Genomic DNA, 18,230 nt, shown 5'->3' with positions numbered 1-18,230 from the left:
AATAATCTGTAATCGCATCGACAGTTCAAGAACTGTTAGTCATGCCCTTTTCAAAATTCACAATTTCAAAAGCACCAAGATACGTACAACGTAATCTTGATTTTCATGCACACATATATTTACCGATTCAAGGGCATGATTACCGGTTCTTGTCCTACCGTCACTCTAGTGTAGGTTTGTGTTTAGAACGGGTCAAAACGTGGAAAAACGGATTAATCACAAACTCGGCATAATCAACATGGGCAAATAGTCAAGTAGAGGGTTAGGTTTTGGGTTTTAGGAGAAAACACTCTTAATCTGTAAAAGCCATATTGCCACGATACAGAATAATCTAAAAATAACCCACATATTCAAGACTCGACCACAAACGTCATGTCTATTGGGTCCGTTTTAAATAATGCCGAATGCTACATACCCTTCTCTATCATCCTGTTTGTTTGCTTTAAGGTAGGATTTGTATGCCAATATACCCCGGTTAATAATCAGTTATTTCACGTAAATTCGGCGATAATAAGAAACCCCATTGTTTGTTTATTTGAGCTTGCTTGATTACATTTTGCACTTGTTTGTTATGCGGATCGAGCCCGATCCTTTAGGACTCGATTCACACTGAGTCCAATGCCCATAACCTTCGATCACGGTATCCAATGCCCCATACACCGAGTGCGCATTTAATTTAATTTTCGGTCTTTTCCAAACCATACGGTGAGCATGAGTGAAATAACGGCCGAACACGAACCGACCGGAATTCAGTCATTGTAATTTATCTTTTATTTGAGAGAACAATGTAAGGGTTTTATGATACATATTTATTCATGTAATAATCTCGGTTGGAGAGTGGACGGTTCAAGTGTCTACTCGAATTTGCGGTGTCAAAATGGGCGAGTCGAGTGCAACCTTAAATCATGCGGTAAATAAATAAAATGGCAAGCCTAGCAAACTAGAGTACCGAAAGGGCGTGTGGGATATAGGCCCACGCGTAATAGAACCCCCGAACTCGGAATTTCCGGTTCCGTACAAGACCATTGCCTTAGCATACTAGGTGTATCCATACCCCTAGACCCAGGCGACTCACCGGCCCTCGACCTTCGGGTCGTAAACAGGTAGTGGCGACTCCTTCTCATGTGCGTCCGTCGCGCGTCCCCGAGAAGGTGGACACTCCCAAGCCGCGTTGCATTTAGGCCGCGCATGCGTGCCCCGACGAGACGAAATTCGGGTGCGCACATCAGGTCCTCGGAAAATAATACCAAATGCGAAATACCTTCTCGAGACGATCCTTGATCGATTCAAATCTTCCACCCACTTTGTCTGCTTTAGGGTAGGATTTGCATGCCAAGATACCCCGGTTAATAATCGGTTAATTCACGTAAATTCGACCATAACAAAACCCCATTGTTTGTTTATTTATGCCCGCTTGTCACATTCTTGCACTTGTTTGTTATGCGGATCAAGCTCGATCCTTTAGGACACGACTCTTAGGGGGTCTAACGCCCAATCGTAGATCACGAGGTCCAATCCCCCTAACACTGAGCGTGCGTCTTAATTTCAATTCCAGTCTTTTCAAACCACACGGTGAGCATGAGTGAAATAATAACCGAACGCGAACCGACCGGGATTCAGTTGTTGTAATTTGCATTTTTATTCGAGAGGACAATGTAAGGATTTATGTTGTACATTTATTCATGTAAGAATCCCGGTCGGAGAGTGGACGGTTGGAGTGTTTCTTCGAATTTACGGTGTCAAAACGCGTAAGATGAGCGGAACTTAATTAAGCGGTAATTAAATTAAAATGGCAAGCCTAGACAAGTTAGAGTACCAATAGGGCATGCGAGATATAGGCTCGCATGTAACAGAACCCCCGAATTCAGAACCTCAGGTTTCGCAGACCATATGCATTAGTAATTAGGTGTACCCTGTACCCATAGACCCGGGTAACTTGCCGGCCCTCGACCTTCAGGTCGTAAAATGGCAAGTGGCGACTCCTTCTCACGTGCGTCCGTCGCGCGTCCCCGGGAAGGTGGACACTCCCAAGCCGCATTGCATTAGGCGCGCGCATGCGTGCCCCGACGAGATGAAATTTGGGTGCGCACAATTATGAAATAATATGTTGAAATTATATCATACAAATTTCTTAACAATCTATAAAATATAAGATTTTGATGTGGCGTATGAGAGGAGCCTAAAATTCTGATTACGTGATGGCAATAAAATTTTGAATTTTGATGAGATCCGGGGGAGATGCAGCCCGTAGAGTTTGTTATTATAAATGTATATATATAAATTACACTTTTTCACGTAAATATAGATTGCTTAGTAAACTACTTACAATTGAAGTAAATTAAGCAGATTTCAACAAGTTTTGTTTAGATTTTTACTAAAATAATGGATGAATGTATCATACAATCACTTTTCATGATTGTACCATAAAAATTTCTGAGATTAACTTAGTTGGGTTTGTACATAATTAAAACTTCTTTAATCTGGACAGATGATAGGGTGATTTATTATCCATTATAAACCCCTTACTCACGCTGAAATATTTATGAAGGTTTATCGCATGAAATTAATTAAATGAAGAATATTAGACGTGGTATTTCAAATTTTCATTATGATTTCATATGAAATTTTATGATTTCCAAAATGACTACACTAAAGGATTAATCTTATCAGACAAAATAATATATATAAATATATTTTTTCATCCCGCCCTCTTGTGACTTCTTTGTCTCAATTTTTGCATTATTTTTATTTTTACTATTGATCTTTTTCAAAATTTTGAAATTATTAAAAAAGTTAATCTTTGGAACTCGATTATTGCAAAGCTCTCACAACATCGTGCGGGTTGATAGTGCTAGTAAGACATTGATTCCTGGTCTTATTATGGGACCAGGGGAGTGGGGAAGCTTTTCTCCACTCGATACTTCCTTTAAAAAAAATAAATTCAAGTATTATTTTAATTTTTCTTCAACTTTTTTCCCAACATTCTTCATATTGATTTACAAAATATTCGATAATCCGGTTGACCTCCTAGCCTAAATGAACATTATGATCAGATCAATTGTTTCAAGGAACATTTAATTCCACTTTTTTTTTCCCTTCATTGCCCAGTGTTTGTAAATCCGGCTTGGACAATATAGCGAATAACCCGATTAACCCCTAGCCTAAATGACTATTTTGTCTTGGTTGGACTGATATATTTTTTTCTCGACTTTTAGCTAGAAAAAAATTATATCAAAAAATTATATAAACAAATTAGCATATATATATATATATATATATTCAAATTTTAGATCTATATGGCTCCATTATGGGACCTAGCGGTGAGTGGGGAGCTTTTCCCCACTTGCCACTTCCTTTTTAAAAAAATAATCCGATCTTTTCAAAAAATTCTTCTGACTTTTTTTCTCGGTGTTCTTCAGACCTAATTGACAAGATATCCGATAAATGACCACTATGTATGGACCAATTAATTATTTCGATCAGTACTTAATTCCAGCTTTTTTTTTAATTTTCCTCTTTTGCTTAATGTTTGTAAATCCATCTTGCACAATATATAGGATAACCTGGTTAACCCCTTACCTAAATGACCGTTCGTCGTGGTTAGACCGGTATACTTTTTCACAACTTTTAGCTATAAAAATTTTGAAAAATTTATATGGAGAATGAGAGATATACAAACTAGCTTATACATAATATTTTCTTTTCAAATTTCGATCTATACTCTAAAGTCTCCGGTCCTTTTTAACTTAATTAGAGGGATTAATTTTGGATTTTTTTTGTACCTTTGGTATCCAAAAGTCTAAGGCAATGGAGCTCTACTATTTCAAGTTCAAGCTCAAGTCAATCCATTAAAAAGTAAAACTCTATCAATCATAGACTTTTTCTATTCACGTGACTAAAACTTGAGATAATGCTAAAGGAGAAGAGACACTAAATATTCATTTTGAATTTATATAAGAAGAAACTCGATCATTTTCCTTTTCTTTTCGTGATATCTTTTTTTATTTGGCTAGTGGGAAGCCGAAGTCCATTATCGTTTTTGTAAAGTCGCCAACAACCTACCTAAAAAATTATTTTTGGTTTTCTCTATTCATATGACTAAAATTTGAAACTTTACTTAAGGAGAAGAGACGTCGAAATTAATTTTGATATTTATATAAGAAAAAAACCCGGCCTCCCTTTAACTTTTTCTTTCACGAATTTTTTTTTATTTGGGTGGAGCTCATTACTATTTTTGTAGGGTTGCCAACAACCCATTTAAGAAATTCTTTCCAAGCCTGCTTGGGTAAGCTTTGTTGAACCATGTGGAACCATGAAGTTCCCACGTCGGCAAATCCCACTAAAATTAGGAGTGAAATTGATATCGTAATAAGTATGATTGAAAATCGAAAGTTGGTATATTTTCATGAGATCGGCATTAAAGATTGGCAAAGAACGAAGTTGGACTAATTTCATATATAATCGGCCCTAAATAATTCAAACAGTTAATAACCATCAAATTATGAATAAATTGAAAGTAAATTAGCAAATTTTATTTATAGATAATTATTTGTATCACTATTATATAAATTGACATAATGTGAATAATAAATAATTTTAAAAAAACTTGTAGACCCCACAGCATTGCCCAAGATTCCGGCCTATCATATAATAACTTCAACTCTTAGAGAATATTGATCGAAAAACTCGCGCGTTAGTTTATGACTCATTTCTATTAATCACGTGCTATTTCTGAAAGGAACCAACGAGAGAAAAATTACGAAACGATAGTTATAATTTTTTTCTTTTCGATCCACGCGATTGTTATAAATTAAATTCCCAAAAGATTATCCATCAGCTAACAAGATCGGGTCATTCTTATGCACAAAATTTTATAGATAGATTGCATCTTCTAATTGATCATTTGTCTAATTCTCGACGACACAAAGGACATGTACGTTTTGTCTTTAGCCAAGGGACGATACACGAAACGTGGAATATGTGCTCACAAGGCATCTTCGTCAGCCTCCGAATATGTTCACCGCTGCTCGCTAGATCTTCAAGACAGATAGAACACGTCCCGATATCAATTGCCTCCTCAGCGACGAAGGTCTTTTCATTTAACCTCTTTGTAACCGCTTCTGATGCCCCAAGTGATTGCGAGGTCAGTTCGCCGATGATTCGTATTCCCGGAACCATGTCCACCACGGTGACTATCTCCAGATCAACAAAGGGATAGAACTCCCTGACGTTCCCATCGACTGCATTGGAGATGGAGGAGAGGAGGGCTCGCTCGATCTCTTCTGCGCACGCGGCATCCACGCACAGGTTGGTGAGATAGTCCTGCAAGGAGGTCTGCAGGACTTGGGGCAGCCAGAGGAACATGAGTGGGAGGCAGTGAACGTGGACGGAACTGCCCCCATCGTACTCTCGAACACGTCTCTCGACGCCACGACCGTAGTAGCCAATATACCGTCGCTTCCTGGCAAGATGAAACTAGAAAACTCCATGCGATGATGCTACGTCGGTGTGGAAGGGGTTTTCAAGAGCGCCAAGCTTTGGAGGACTCAAGAATTTCCAATAGGCACGTCTTCGCAATCTCAGCATCAACGCAGGTCTCATAGACTCCATGGCCAAACCGTCGTATAGACCCTACCATTACAGTGGGAGGTATATATATATATATATATATATATATATATATATGTGCGAGTATTTATATATATGTTTTCGGATATGGAATATATATGTATCTATCTGCACTCTTATTTGAGATTACAATTTTATTTCTTCAAATCAAGTTTCTTAATAAGAGATAATTGAGAACATAATCGGTCGGAGTTATAATTTGAAATATCTATCTAAGATTTTATATCAGCTTTTGGTAAGTCATTAGTCAGGACATCGAAGATTTATATCTTAAGGGCCCACGAATCTAGCAGCTAGTCCTTTCTTTTTCTTTTTTCTTTTTTCCTTTGTTTCTTACTTGTTTCCAAAGAGAAAAAAAAAACTAAACTTGAGTTTCAGACGTGGATTTGTTAAATTTATTTAAACGGGTAATTTTACGATAGTTAACTGAAAAAACAACAATATAATTGCTTTTATTTCAGTCTTAAGACTTTATAATAAATATAAGTTTGACCATACAAGTGCCAATATTTTCATAATCTGAAGATTTGCCTCTCATACTTTTACTTTTAATATTTTCAACTACGAATCCTTTTCACGAAGTTCAGTTTTACTTGAATGAATCGACTCGGTTCGAATATTAGCTCAGATTGAATTGGCTGGATCAATTAATAAACAATGATTTTTTTTTGATAAAATTTTAAAAAAAGAGAAGAAAATCCAATCCGATTTATAAAATATAACATATGTATAAGAGTAAATCACAATTAGGTGCCTGATTTATGGATTTTTACCACTTGGGTCCCTGAACTATTTTTTTATTACTTAGGTCTCGGATTTATGATATTTGCATTAGTTGGGCCATTTTTACATCACTTAGGTCCTTTTGCTAGATCAAGTCTATCCTTTGCAACATCATATAAATCCTTTGCTACATCATTTAGATCCTTTACTACATCAATTAAGTCCCTGACATATCAATTCAATCCTTTTACTACATCAGATAAGTCTTTTTGCTACATCATTTAGGCACTTCTATTAAATTGAGAGGTTTAGGTGTTAAATGCTACATCAATTAGGTCCCTACGTCCAATTTTTTGTATTTTACCAGATTTTTTTGTAGTTTTTTTCTTGCCCTTTTTTATTATTTTTCCGCCTTTGGACCCACTAGGTTATTTTTTATAAAAAATTATTTTGGAAAATAAAACAAATTTTTAAAAACAAAAAATAAAGGAGACAAGAGGAGGGGTGATGGCCGGCGGCCACACCCACCCTTGCAATTTGGGTCGTTGACGCCTTCTGTAATCACCAACGACCCCAATCCGAGGGACGAGAATCAAGTGGGGTCACCGATTACTACAGAGGATGTTGGTCGCCCCAATCGAAGGGGGGTGGTGGCCGGGATCGAGGCCCACCTATCAAAATTGGGAGAATCCCTAAATTGAGGGTTCTCTCGATCCCCGCCACCACCCCCTCGATTAGGATAGCCGATGACCACAAAGGGTGCAGACGACCCCAATTGGGGTGGTGGTGACCGGGATTAAGGCTCAATCCGCTGGAATCGGAAGAACCCCCAATTTGGGAATTCTCCAGATTTCAGTGAGAGGGACCTCTATCCTAGGCAACACCCTCCCGATTGGGGTCACCGGTACTTTCTGTAGTCAATGACTACCCCAATTGGGGTGGAGGGGGGTGGTAGTTGGCAAGGCCCTCACTGTCGGCCATTGCATCTCTTCTTGCCCCTTTGATTTTCCTCTTAAATTTTTTTTTCTTGTTAACAAAATTTCGTTATATCATTTACGTCCCTAATGGCAATTGGACGGAAAATCTGAAGAACTAAATTGATGTAATAAAAGGACTTATCTGATGTAAAATCATCAACTCAAGGGCCCAAATGACGGAAAAAATAACTCAGGGACTTGAGTGATAAACCAAGTACCTAACTGATGTAACCAAGGACTTATATGATGTAACCAAGGACCTATCTGATGTAAAATCGTTAACTCGGGGATCCAAGAGATGAAAAAAAAAAATCAATGACTCAAGTGATGTGAACTCGATAACTCCAGAACTTAATAGTTAATTTACTCTATATGTAAAAAGAAAATCCCAATCCAACTACTGATGGGCCATAGTTCCAATAAGTACTAAGCCACCTCATTGAAAGGCGTCACGCACCCAAATTTATCCACTTGTGCTGCCGTCATAAGAAATTTGTCCTATACATAGGGTAGGTCTCTGCGTCGGTGTCAGCATCGGAGCTCGGAATCAGAGATGGCACCAGAGATATTTGTTCCGGAAAACAACTTAAGGATGACTCAGTTGAGTCAAAATCGACTTGGAGGTACCTTGCCGTTATCTTTGGCAAATTGCAAGAATTTGGAAGTTTTGGATCTTAGTAGAAATGAGTTGGGAGGGCCATTTCCCTTATTGGTTGGAAACTCTTCCGAATTTGCAAGTGCTTGATTTGAGATCCAACAAGCTTAGTGGTCTGATTAAGAGTTCCAAGAAGAATAATCATCCCTTCCCAAAATTACACATTTTTGACCTCTCTGACAACTGCTTTTATGGTCCTCGTCCGGCTAACTACATTGCCAACTTTATAGACATGAAGAATGAAGCAAAAAGCGGTTTACAGTACATGCGCGTGAACTATGATCAGGGAATTCAAACCTGTCAAGATTCTGTTATGGTGGTCCTGAAAGGGGTCGAGATTAAATTGGTGAGAAATCTGAGTCTGTTCACAGCCATCGGCTTCTCAAGGAATTTCTTCGTGCGAGAAATCACAGAATTAATTTGAGATCTCTCCTCAAACAAACTCAACGGGGAGATCCCTAGAGGTTTGGCAAATCTTTCGTCGCTCTCCTATTTGAATCTCTCAGATAACCAGCTCGTGGAACCAATTCCTCAAAGCACCCAATTTGACACGTTCAACTACTCTTTTGATGGAATCCTGGATTGTGTGGGTATCACTTGCAAAAAGCATGTGGGACCAATGTGCAGCATTCACCACCTTCAACTTCCCCAGGAGAACGAGAAGGAGAGGCTGAATCTGAGCATTGGATTGAATGGAGGACAGTGCCAACGGGCTACAGATGCAGGCTTGCATTCGGGATATCAGCATGGCTCATTATGTGGGAAACCCTGAGACCAAGATGGTTGGTGAGAATGATTGAGAGGAAAATTTACAGAATGACAAAGAGGAAAAAGCAAAACATGGCTCCGAGAAATTGCTCGAGGTACTTATTTTCATGACAAATATTGTATTAATATATATGGTTTAATGTCAGATTTTAAACGAACTTAGTTTTCTCCATGCAAAATTGTGAAATATCCAGGAGGAACACCAGAGGCCAATGAGAAGGCGGACAAGGCGAATGATAAAAAACGTGGAGTCTTCCATATCGACAGAGGGAAATCGCAATTTATTTCCCTGTCGCATTTTTTCTCTTTGGTTTGAATTAGAATGGCAATAATAATGTGTGTTCTCAGCCCCTTCTTAGTCATAATATGTAATATCCCTTTTGTCGACAACATATTGAAGAGTCTCAAAACCATTTCCATCCGAGTTTGTTTGAGATTTTAGACATGGCGGGACGGGATGCAGTATCACTAATCCCCTCTCTGCATGGCAGAGACAGAATTTGGGGAGCCAAAGCTAACTCAAAAATTTCAGGCGAGGACTAGAGCCTCAAAGTCCAATGAGTTTCGTCAACAAGTTATAAGCTGCTCAGGGAGAGTATCTAGATTCCCGCATTCCCACAAACTCTTGCCCTGCCTCAGTTCCCGCATTCTTCTGCACTGTAGCAGCATTTAAGACGAAAGGTCACACGACCAAGATTCTCTCACATTCCGGAGAGAGTGGAAAGTGTCTCCCGATAAAGTCTGTAATAACATCGACTTAAACTACCGCAAGGAAAATGTCATAAATAATTCAATCACATTGTGAGCAGTTTCAAGACTTCGGGAAACACAGCAGCAGCTCAGTTAAACTGCTCCATTCCATCAAGTTCAAATCAGTTCAACACTGCTTCGTCTTTATCGGAGATCTGAAGGCACTCAAGGGGCTCACCCTTTCTCATGACAACTTGACCAGCAACGTCCCCACTTCTGTGGGAAATCCTATTGGTATTGGCAACAGGAGACAGCGGTAAAATGCGTTGCAGGAGGAATAACATTTATTCATGATGAAGTGGAAACTCAAAGACTTTTTGTCCCTTAGTACTCCAATCGACAATCTAGTCCAATCCCTCTAATTGAATATTCAGATTTATAGCTTTCACTAATTTCACAATCTCAGCAGCTAAGGTCATCAATCCCATCAATTATCAAGCCGAGCATATTCCTCAATCCCTTTCCGTGTTTCTACAGTGGTCTTTGCTCCAACATCTGAAATGGAGGAAAAGATATGGACAACCCCCCTTCCTAATCTTGTACATTTTCCTTAGCCGTAATCATTCCTTATCTGGAAATGATCTCGTGGAATAATTATGACTATCAAGTGAAGTTATGTACTGTATATATGTGTCTAGCTTGCCAGCGTTTTCCACTAACTATATCAACATTTAAACGAAATATGGAAATGAAGAGTAGACTTGCTGGTCGATTGTATTTTAAATTAAGACATCTTATCCAGCTCGGATCTAGATTAGTCGGGGCTCACTGAACTTCCATATTTACGAAATGGACCCACCTGTTTCGATATCTCCATTCTCTCCTATTTAAACTTCATAGTGCTTGACTGAAACCTTTAAAAACTGTGCATTTGTTAGACAGGGTAAGCTAGCCTCGGGATAGAATGGCAGTATATACTTATTGGTATTTGACATCGTACATGGAGGCAATTTATCAATGATTAAGTGGAAAGCTCAACCGCTTAAATCCATTAGCATCTTCTTCTCCTTTTTTATTTTTATTTTCGATTTCCATTTTCAAGTGGAATGATGGAAATCACGTGTTCTTTTTCTCCATAATGAAATGAAGCGTCTGAATGAGATCAATAACATCTGAAGCATTTGTCTTGAGTTTCTTGACAGAGTGGTACTTATTGAAATTCGAGGAACCAAATCTATGAGACTAAAGATTCTCATGTATCAACAAGACAGAGACTCGCGCCTACTGTTATTTATAGCCAAAACTGTGCTCCCTCAGCACTGTAAAAGAATCGAAGAGCTCAACAAATGGAAACCAAACATAACAAGTTTGGCCTGTCAATCAAGACTCTTATGCACTCTTCATATCCCAAAATTTCGAGCTGAGAGTCACACTCCATGAATGAAATGATGCCACTTTATTTATAAAGCTGTTCTTTTTCACTGAACAAGGATTGGAGCCACATTGTCCTACAGATTCCTTCAACAGTCATAAGCTACAGATTCTTTCAGTGTCGCCACAAACTTCTACCCTGTCTCTGTTCCTGCATTCACCTGCACCATCATTTAACTCGAAAGATCACCCAACGAAGATTTCCTCACATTCCTAAGATATTCACAAGTTATTATTTTTTTTTGCTTTTTGGAAATAAAATATGAGGGAGGAAACGTGACAGGCTCTACTGCAGCAATGCGTTTTTTCGGATAACAATAAGTCTCTCGTAAGGCACAATCCAAACCCTTCTTTCCTATTCATTTTGCTTCAAATAATTACTGAAGATAACGTGGGAAAACTAGAAAAATTTTCATCACAAACATGAAATGAACCCCAAATATTTTTCATATAGTAACAATTTTCCCGTTCAAAATGATTACAACTCAAGCAAAAAAAAAAACTCACCTTGTTCATGACTGATTTTGCACATTAACATGCGATTTTATCATAATGAAAAAGTGCATAGTATGTACTCTAATTTTTTTTTCCTCCTTTCCATAAACAACACAAATTAATCAGAAGGAGCACTTGAGGCTAATAAGATTGAAGGAGGGCAGCAATAAACAATGCACGTGGAGGCTTCCATCAACCAAGGGTTATGGCAACTTATCAATGATCAAGCGGAAAGCTCACCTTTTTCAATCCATAAGCATCTTCATTTTTTCATTTTCCGTTTTCAAGCGGAATGATAGTAATCGTGTATTTTATTTCTTCATAATAAAATAAAGCATCTGAATTAGATTAATACAACTTGAAGTGTCTGTTTTGAGTAGAGTGGTACTTATCAAAAATTGAGGAAACAAATCTACGAGAATGTCCAATGTTTGTTACTTATAGCCAAAACTGTGCTCTCTCACCACTGTAAAAGAATTGAGGGCAGAGATGGAAGCAGCAACTAATTGAGCAGCTCATCGCCAGTCAAAATTTCAAGCAGAGAATCGCTCCCCCGGAATTAAATGAACCTCTTACTAATCAATCAATTTTTTTTCATTAAACGAGGACAGAAGCCACATTGTCCTAATCCTTCAACAGTAGTGAGCTATGGATTCCTTCAGCGTCACCACAAACTCATGCCTTGCTTTTGTTCCTGCATTCGCCTGCACATCATATAACTCCAGAGGTCACCGAATGAAGACCATGATTTTTTGTTTTTTTCAGAAAACAATAAATCTCTCATAAAGCAATAGAATCCCTTCTTTTCTTTTCATTTTGCTTCAAGTAATACTTAAGAGAAAGTGGAATTGCCAGAAAACTCATCTTCATGGCAGCCATGAAAGGGAACCCCAAATATTTTTCTAGTAACAATTTTTCATATCAAAATGATTGCATGATACATAGGAAATAGTACACAGGCTTCCCAAATAGTTTCTTCTATATCAAAATGGTCACATGATACGCAGGAGATGGTACACAGGCTTCCTAAACAGTTTCTTCTATATTCCGGTGAAAAGCCATAGTATATATCGTTCATAAGGCATAAGCCTGATTCAGAGAGCATTTTGTCCCTCAATCAAAATATCTTCTTTCTTTTCATAAGCAGCTCAAATGAAATATCAGCAGCAAATCAACAAACAACAGTTCAGAGAAACACACTATGAAACAAATTTCAAAGTGAACAAAAGATGGATGGTAATATCATAAACAATTTCCTTTTGTAAGATCCCAAATTTCAACTGCTATACATGCATATATATATATATATATATATATTATATTTTTGACATATTCACTAGATTTCATTAATAAATTATTTCATGCTTTTACGAATTTTAATAGGTAGATAATTATCAAGCTAACTTTCAAATTGTCATCTTATCTCAGCCATTTTAAGTTGCACGGCCCAAATACATAGAGAGGAAGGATGAGTTTTATGTGAAATTGGAGGGGAGCTGAGAGGAAGAAAAAAATGTGAGAAAAATGCTAGAAAATAGAAAACATTCGGTTTTGGATGTTTGAGTTTTGGGGGGCTTGTCAAGGTGAATAACCCATTCTTAAGCTGATATTTTTATTATCGTTCTGGTAGTATTTTTAGAATTGCATTATCATGATCATGTCAGTGTCATGGATCATGCATGTATTTTTATACGATCGATTATGATATTTGAAAATGTGTCGTGAGATATTGAGTTGTGTAACTGAGATTGATGGGAGTTGGTGAGTCATGTGGTGTCTTGAGCCAATCGTAAGCCGAACAGTAGGAAAGGGTTGCTCGGAGTAGAGAGCCACTGTGGTCGGGAGATAGGAATGAGCACATGGACGATTTGAGTTCTGGAGATCTTGTCGATATTTTATGAAATAACTAAACACATGCTGTGACCCGGCTAGTTTAGGTTGCGGTTATACACTGGGCGGCAAGCACACCCCCAAAATATATTATCTTGGTTGTTTTACATGTCAGAATGGTGGTGGGTTTGGGGCATTTTCAGAATTTTTACTCATTTGATCGAAATTGTAATTTTCTGATCATTCCTCGTTTGTATGGAAATTCATATGTATTTATCGATTTTCATCTATAAATTTTCAGATTTTACACCCTTCTTTATCCAGTTAAGCATACAATGTATTCATTTAAGGCATAAGCTTGATTCAGATAGCTGGTCTTTCTGCCTGGCAATCAATATTATCAGCATCAAATGAACTGAAGGAAGACCAGCAGTGCAGAGAACACAATCGCACCAATCCAAAATATTCAACATGAATGAACTTTGAAGTGAATAAAAGAAGGATCATAAAATTCTTTTGGCTCATAAAGCAAACATTCAATCATTAATATCCGAAGAAAGTGTCGCAGGCAACTTAAATGATTAAAAAATAGACGAGGAAGAACAGAGCATACACGGAAGAAGAGTCAGAATGTACAAAAGACTAACGTGAGCCCAAAGATTCCAGATTCATGTGTAGGCCCCAAGTGGAGTCCTGACTACATTAACATTATATATCCCTATTCGATCTGATCCCAAAGAAACTGATTAACATCAGGAGACTCAACACGATCAAGGGCAGGTACGTAAGTGAATTACATTACTGCAAGTCTAAAAAAGAAATGGTCTGAATTAGCCACCCAAAAGTATTCCAGATTATATGAATGCCCCAGTCATATATCTTGAAGAACTAGGGTGCTTATGCCCAATGCGCATGTCGCAATTTCATATTGAGGAAGACAATGCAAAGTTCGAAATTAACTTTTCCAAGTTAATTAGAAGTGATGGGGAAGGTATGTTGTCTCTTCATTATGCGGGAAATCTTTTTGCGGCTTCTGTTGATCTTTTGTGATGATGACTTCTTCATTAACCAGATAGATGTCAATCTCTATGTGAACACATTCACGGAAGCAGTAAATTTGGGTAAAAGAGGAACGAATCAGATGCTGCTTGGCTTCGAGTCAGGATGAGTACATGCAACTAAACCAGATCAAGCTCAAATATACATGCAAACTAAACCAGTCTTCCTAATTCGAAGAGCGTTTTCTCAAGAAGACTGGGGTTGACTGACTCCACAACTATCCAACAGGGTCATCAGCTAGCTGGGAATTGTATATGTATTATATTTTCATTATAAAAAAAAAAGAAATGGAGGACCATCTGAAAGTGACACAAAGTATATATGACGAGGCATCTGAAACATCACCAAGTATGTATGTTCATATGTATGTCCGACTCTTTGGATGATTGTCTATCTCTAGGGAACTTGCTAAATTAATTTTCCATAGTTCGAGATGAACAGAGTCCGTAGAAGCAATGAATTGGATCAAAGAGGAATACGTCAGATGCGCGTTTTGCTCTGAGTCGATAGACTGATTGATGAAAACATGCAACTAAACCCGATAAGACTCAAATTAAATCACATCGAAACATTTTAGTGTTAATTAATAACCATGCAATAGCTATCATTGGTCCAAATTATCATATTGCATAGGAAAAAGCTCTGAACTGCTTGTTAAACCAAGCTGTTTATCTGACAATGCATGGATCTATTCATAATAGCAATTCAGACTAGGACATATGATAAATCTTTGCCGGGCCTATGCATAGAATTCACTGTGTTGCCTTAGTTTACACTCTAAATTGAACCGAGACTTTCCATCCATAGCCAAAAAAGTCAAAAAAGGAAAAGAAGAATTTGTCAACTGTCAATATTAGAAAATCACCTCACTATAAATCATGAATGAAGAATTATGTGGGAATTTGAAACTATATATATACATACATATATATATATATAGGCAAGGTACGAGATAGGAGATGGTTTCAGAATGCTCCGCTTCAAAATGAAATTTTCTCAATTTTTTGAGTTTTTAAAGTTAAAATTATTTTAGAATACAAAATTTTTCAAAATTATAGATTGGATAATATTTTTATAGATATTTTATAAATTCTATTTTATTTTCAAAAAATAAATCATATTTGTTCTCTAAAAAAGGAAAACAAATTGGATTATATTTTATTCAGATTTTATGGGCCCGATCAGATCCCAATTTTTAAATGGAACTTTCCAAATTTCGTAAATTTTAATTTTCCAAATTATTTTAAATAGAAATATTTTTAATAATATCTTATCATAAAATCCGCTTTCTTGATTTCTTTAATTTTTATAATCTATATCTATATAACAGGAGTGCATTTGAAATAAATGAGAAGATTTTGTTATATATATATATATTATTCAATAATATTGAATCTTTTAAAATAAAAGGTAATATTTCATCACATAAATATTAACATAAAAATAAACCTATTTTAGTACAAATCCATACATAATATAAATATATTAATATGTGCGTGTACAACCTTTAGTAAATGGTAAGAAAAAGTATATTTGAATTATATGTTTTTGTAGATATCTATTTTTGAAAATAGATTAGATAATATTTTATAGATATATAAATTATATTTTCGTTTCAAAACAAATCAAATTTGTCCACTGAAAAAAGGAAAATAAATCAAATTATATTTTACCTTGATTTTGTGCAATGGTTATAAATATGGATTACCGTACACATAAACCTGAACACGTTTGTAACTAGACTCGAGCTCTCGAAGCGTATGTTTATCCTAGATGCAAGTTAATTGATTAAATTCATGTTTTGATTTCTTTCTCTCATTTTTATCAAGAATTTTCACTTTTTATTTTTCTCTAATTTTTTACTTTTTTCCTTGTATTCTTTTTCAAGATTGATTATGTGAGTTTCATCTCTCGAAAGGTATTGCTATCCCTATGCAAGCTCTTTACAAAGTAAGTTCATTTAACACTAAATGTGAATGTTGTTTGTTTATTTTATACGTTTTCTTTCACTTATGATTCTCGAATGAGTTTTTCTTTTTAATTTTTTGGTATATATTTTTTTAGGTTAGTGGAACTATTTTGTGTAACACATGGATTCCATGACTAATATATATGAAAGCAAGGTATGAGGTTGGATTCTAGTATATATGGGCTCCGCATCTATACATATGTTTCTATAGCAGAGCTGTAATGGTCCCGATCAAATGACAAAAGAATCACTCGGTTTCCTAATGGAATTTTTTGGGATTTTTTTAGTTTTAAATAAAAAACGGGTTGTTTTAATCTTAAAAATTTATGGTATGATAAAATCTGATTTTTCTTTTTTTTTTTGAATTTTTAAATTTTTATCATTACTTGGACAAAATCTATTTTTTTAAAAAAATTTAATGATGCTTTTTGACAAATCAGAAAAAATAAGATATTTTTTAAATTTTTAAATAAGATATTGTTGACTACAAAATATTTAATTTAAAAAATCACATATTTATTCATTTAAAGATGAAATGAATAGCTTTTAGATAAGATATCAATATAACGAAATATTTTTGAAATTTTTTAGAAGATTTTATTACCTATATGATAATCTTGAATTTAGTTTAAGATAAAAATGCAATATATAATCATGTAAATATAACTATCAAAATAAGTAAACCTTAATAAATGGTCATTTATGATAAAAATGTATATATATATATATATATATATATATATAAATTGCTACCATATTAATAAGAGAAGAAAACCTACATGAAACATCTCTCTATGGAATGAAGGACTGACTATACATATACATATATATATGAGAGGATATAATATAAAATTAACTTGAGGTGGTGATGGAGTCAGTGAACCTGGCCCAGTCTTCTTGAAGAAATGATCTTGAAATTGACGTTTTTTGGGACATGAAGGAAACTGACATCTGGTAGATTTGTCTTCGGGAGGTAGATATTAGTCTTTTCCCCTTTTCAAAATTTTGGCTATTGATAGGGAAGTATCTGCTTAATTTGAAGTATAGATTACGGCAATTTGCTAATAGACTATATTCATGCGTTCCGAGTCATCGGCTGAGATGCCTTTGCGCATCAAGTGAGGGCCGACAAATGGTTGCCGTATTGGTGGAGGCTTCAAAGTCAGGTGTATTATTGGTGAAGGTGACACAATATTGTTTGCAAATGAAGTAACAGTTTATCAAGGAAAATCCGGAAAGGATGAAAAATCAAAATTCCCGATCCTATCTTATACAGATTGCTTCTTAATTAGTTGGATCATAGAGGAACTGATCAGATTACTCCCATGATCTTTCCAATCTCATGCAGGCTTAAGTAGGTGAATAATAAAAACTTTAACAACTTGGCCAGCTGCTTCTTGATGTGGTTGACGTCCAGCTTTACTTTGAATAATACCAGTCGCCTCTCCCATTACATTACTTCATCATCACTTGAGTTGTCTTTATGTCTACCAGTCCGAACCCACTATTTCTTATCTTAAAAAGACCTCCTGGAATGATGGGCCAAGATGGGTCCGTGTACTATAAATGGAATGGAAAACTTAGTTGTATTTCAGAATACAAGAAATTTGGCTCAAATTTAAACTAACCATGTTCGCATACACACTCTTGGAAGCCCAATTGAGCTTTGTATGTCAACGGTCAGAAAATTAAAAAATTTATAATTCCGTGATTGAAGGAAGTTATGTGAGTGAGGATCGTACTATCTTGGAGGAACTTGATCATCCAAGCAGAGTCCATACAACGACAATGGAGGGAAAAGCCTAGGTAGCTATATTGGTTTACAAATTTCTAACCCCTATGGAAAGCTAAATCGAAAGAGAATGCAATGTGGAAATTTCTTAAGAGAGGACTTCGGGGTTGACTTGGATTAATTGGTCCTTTACTCTATAATTAGTTATAAGTCAATAATATTGTGGAATATCTTAAGCTGTGGCCCAGGTTGCGTCCATCCATCAGTTCCCAT

This window comes from Punica granatum, chromosome 8, assembly GCF_007655135.1.
Source record: "Punica granatum isolate Tunisia-2019 chromosome 8, ASM765513v2, whole genome shotgun sequence".
Classification (NCBI taxonomy): domain Eukaryota; kingdom Viridiplantae; phylum Streptophyta; class Magnoliopsida; order Myrtales; family Lythraceae; genus Punica; species Punica granatum.
The sequence above is the reverse complement of the archived record's forward strand: the minus strand, read 5'-3'. Positions refer to the sequence as shown.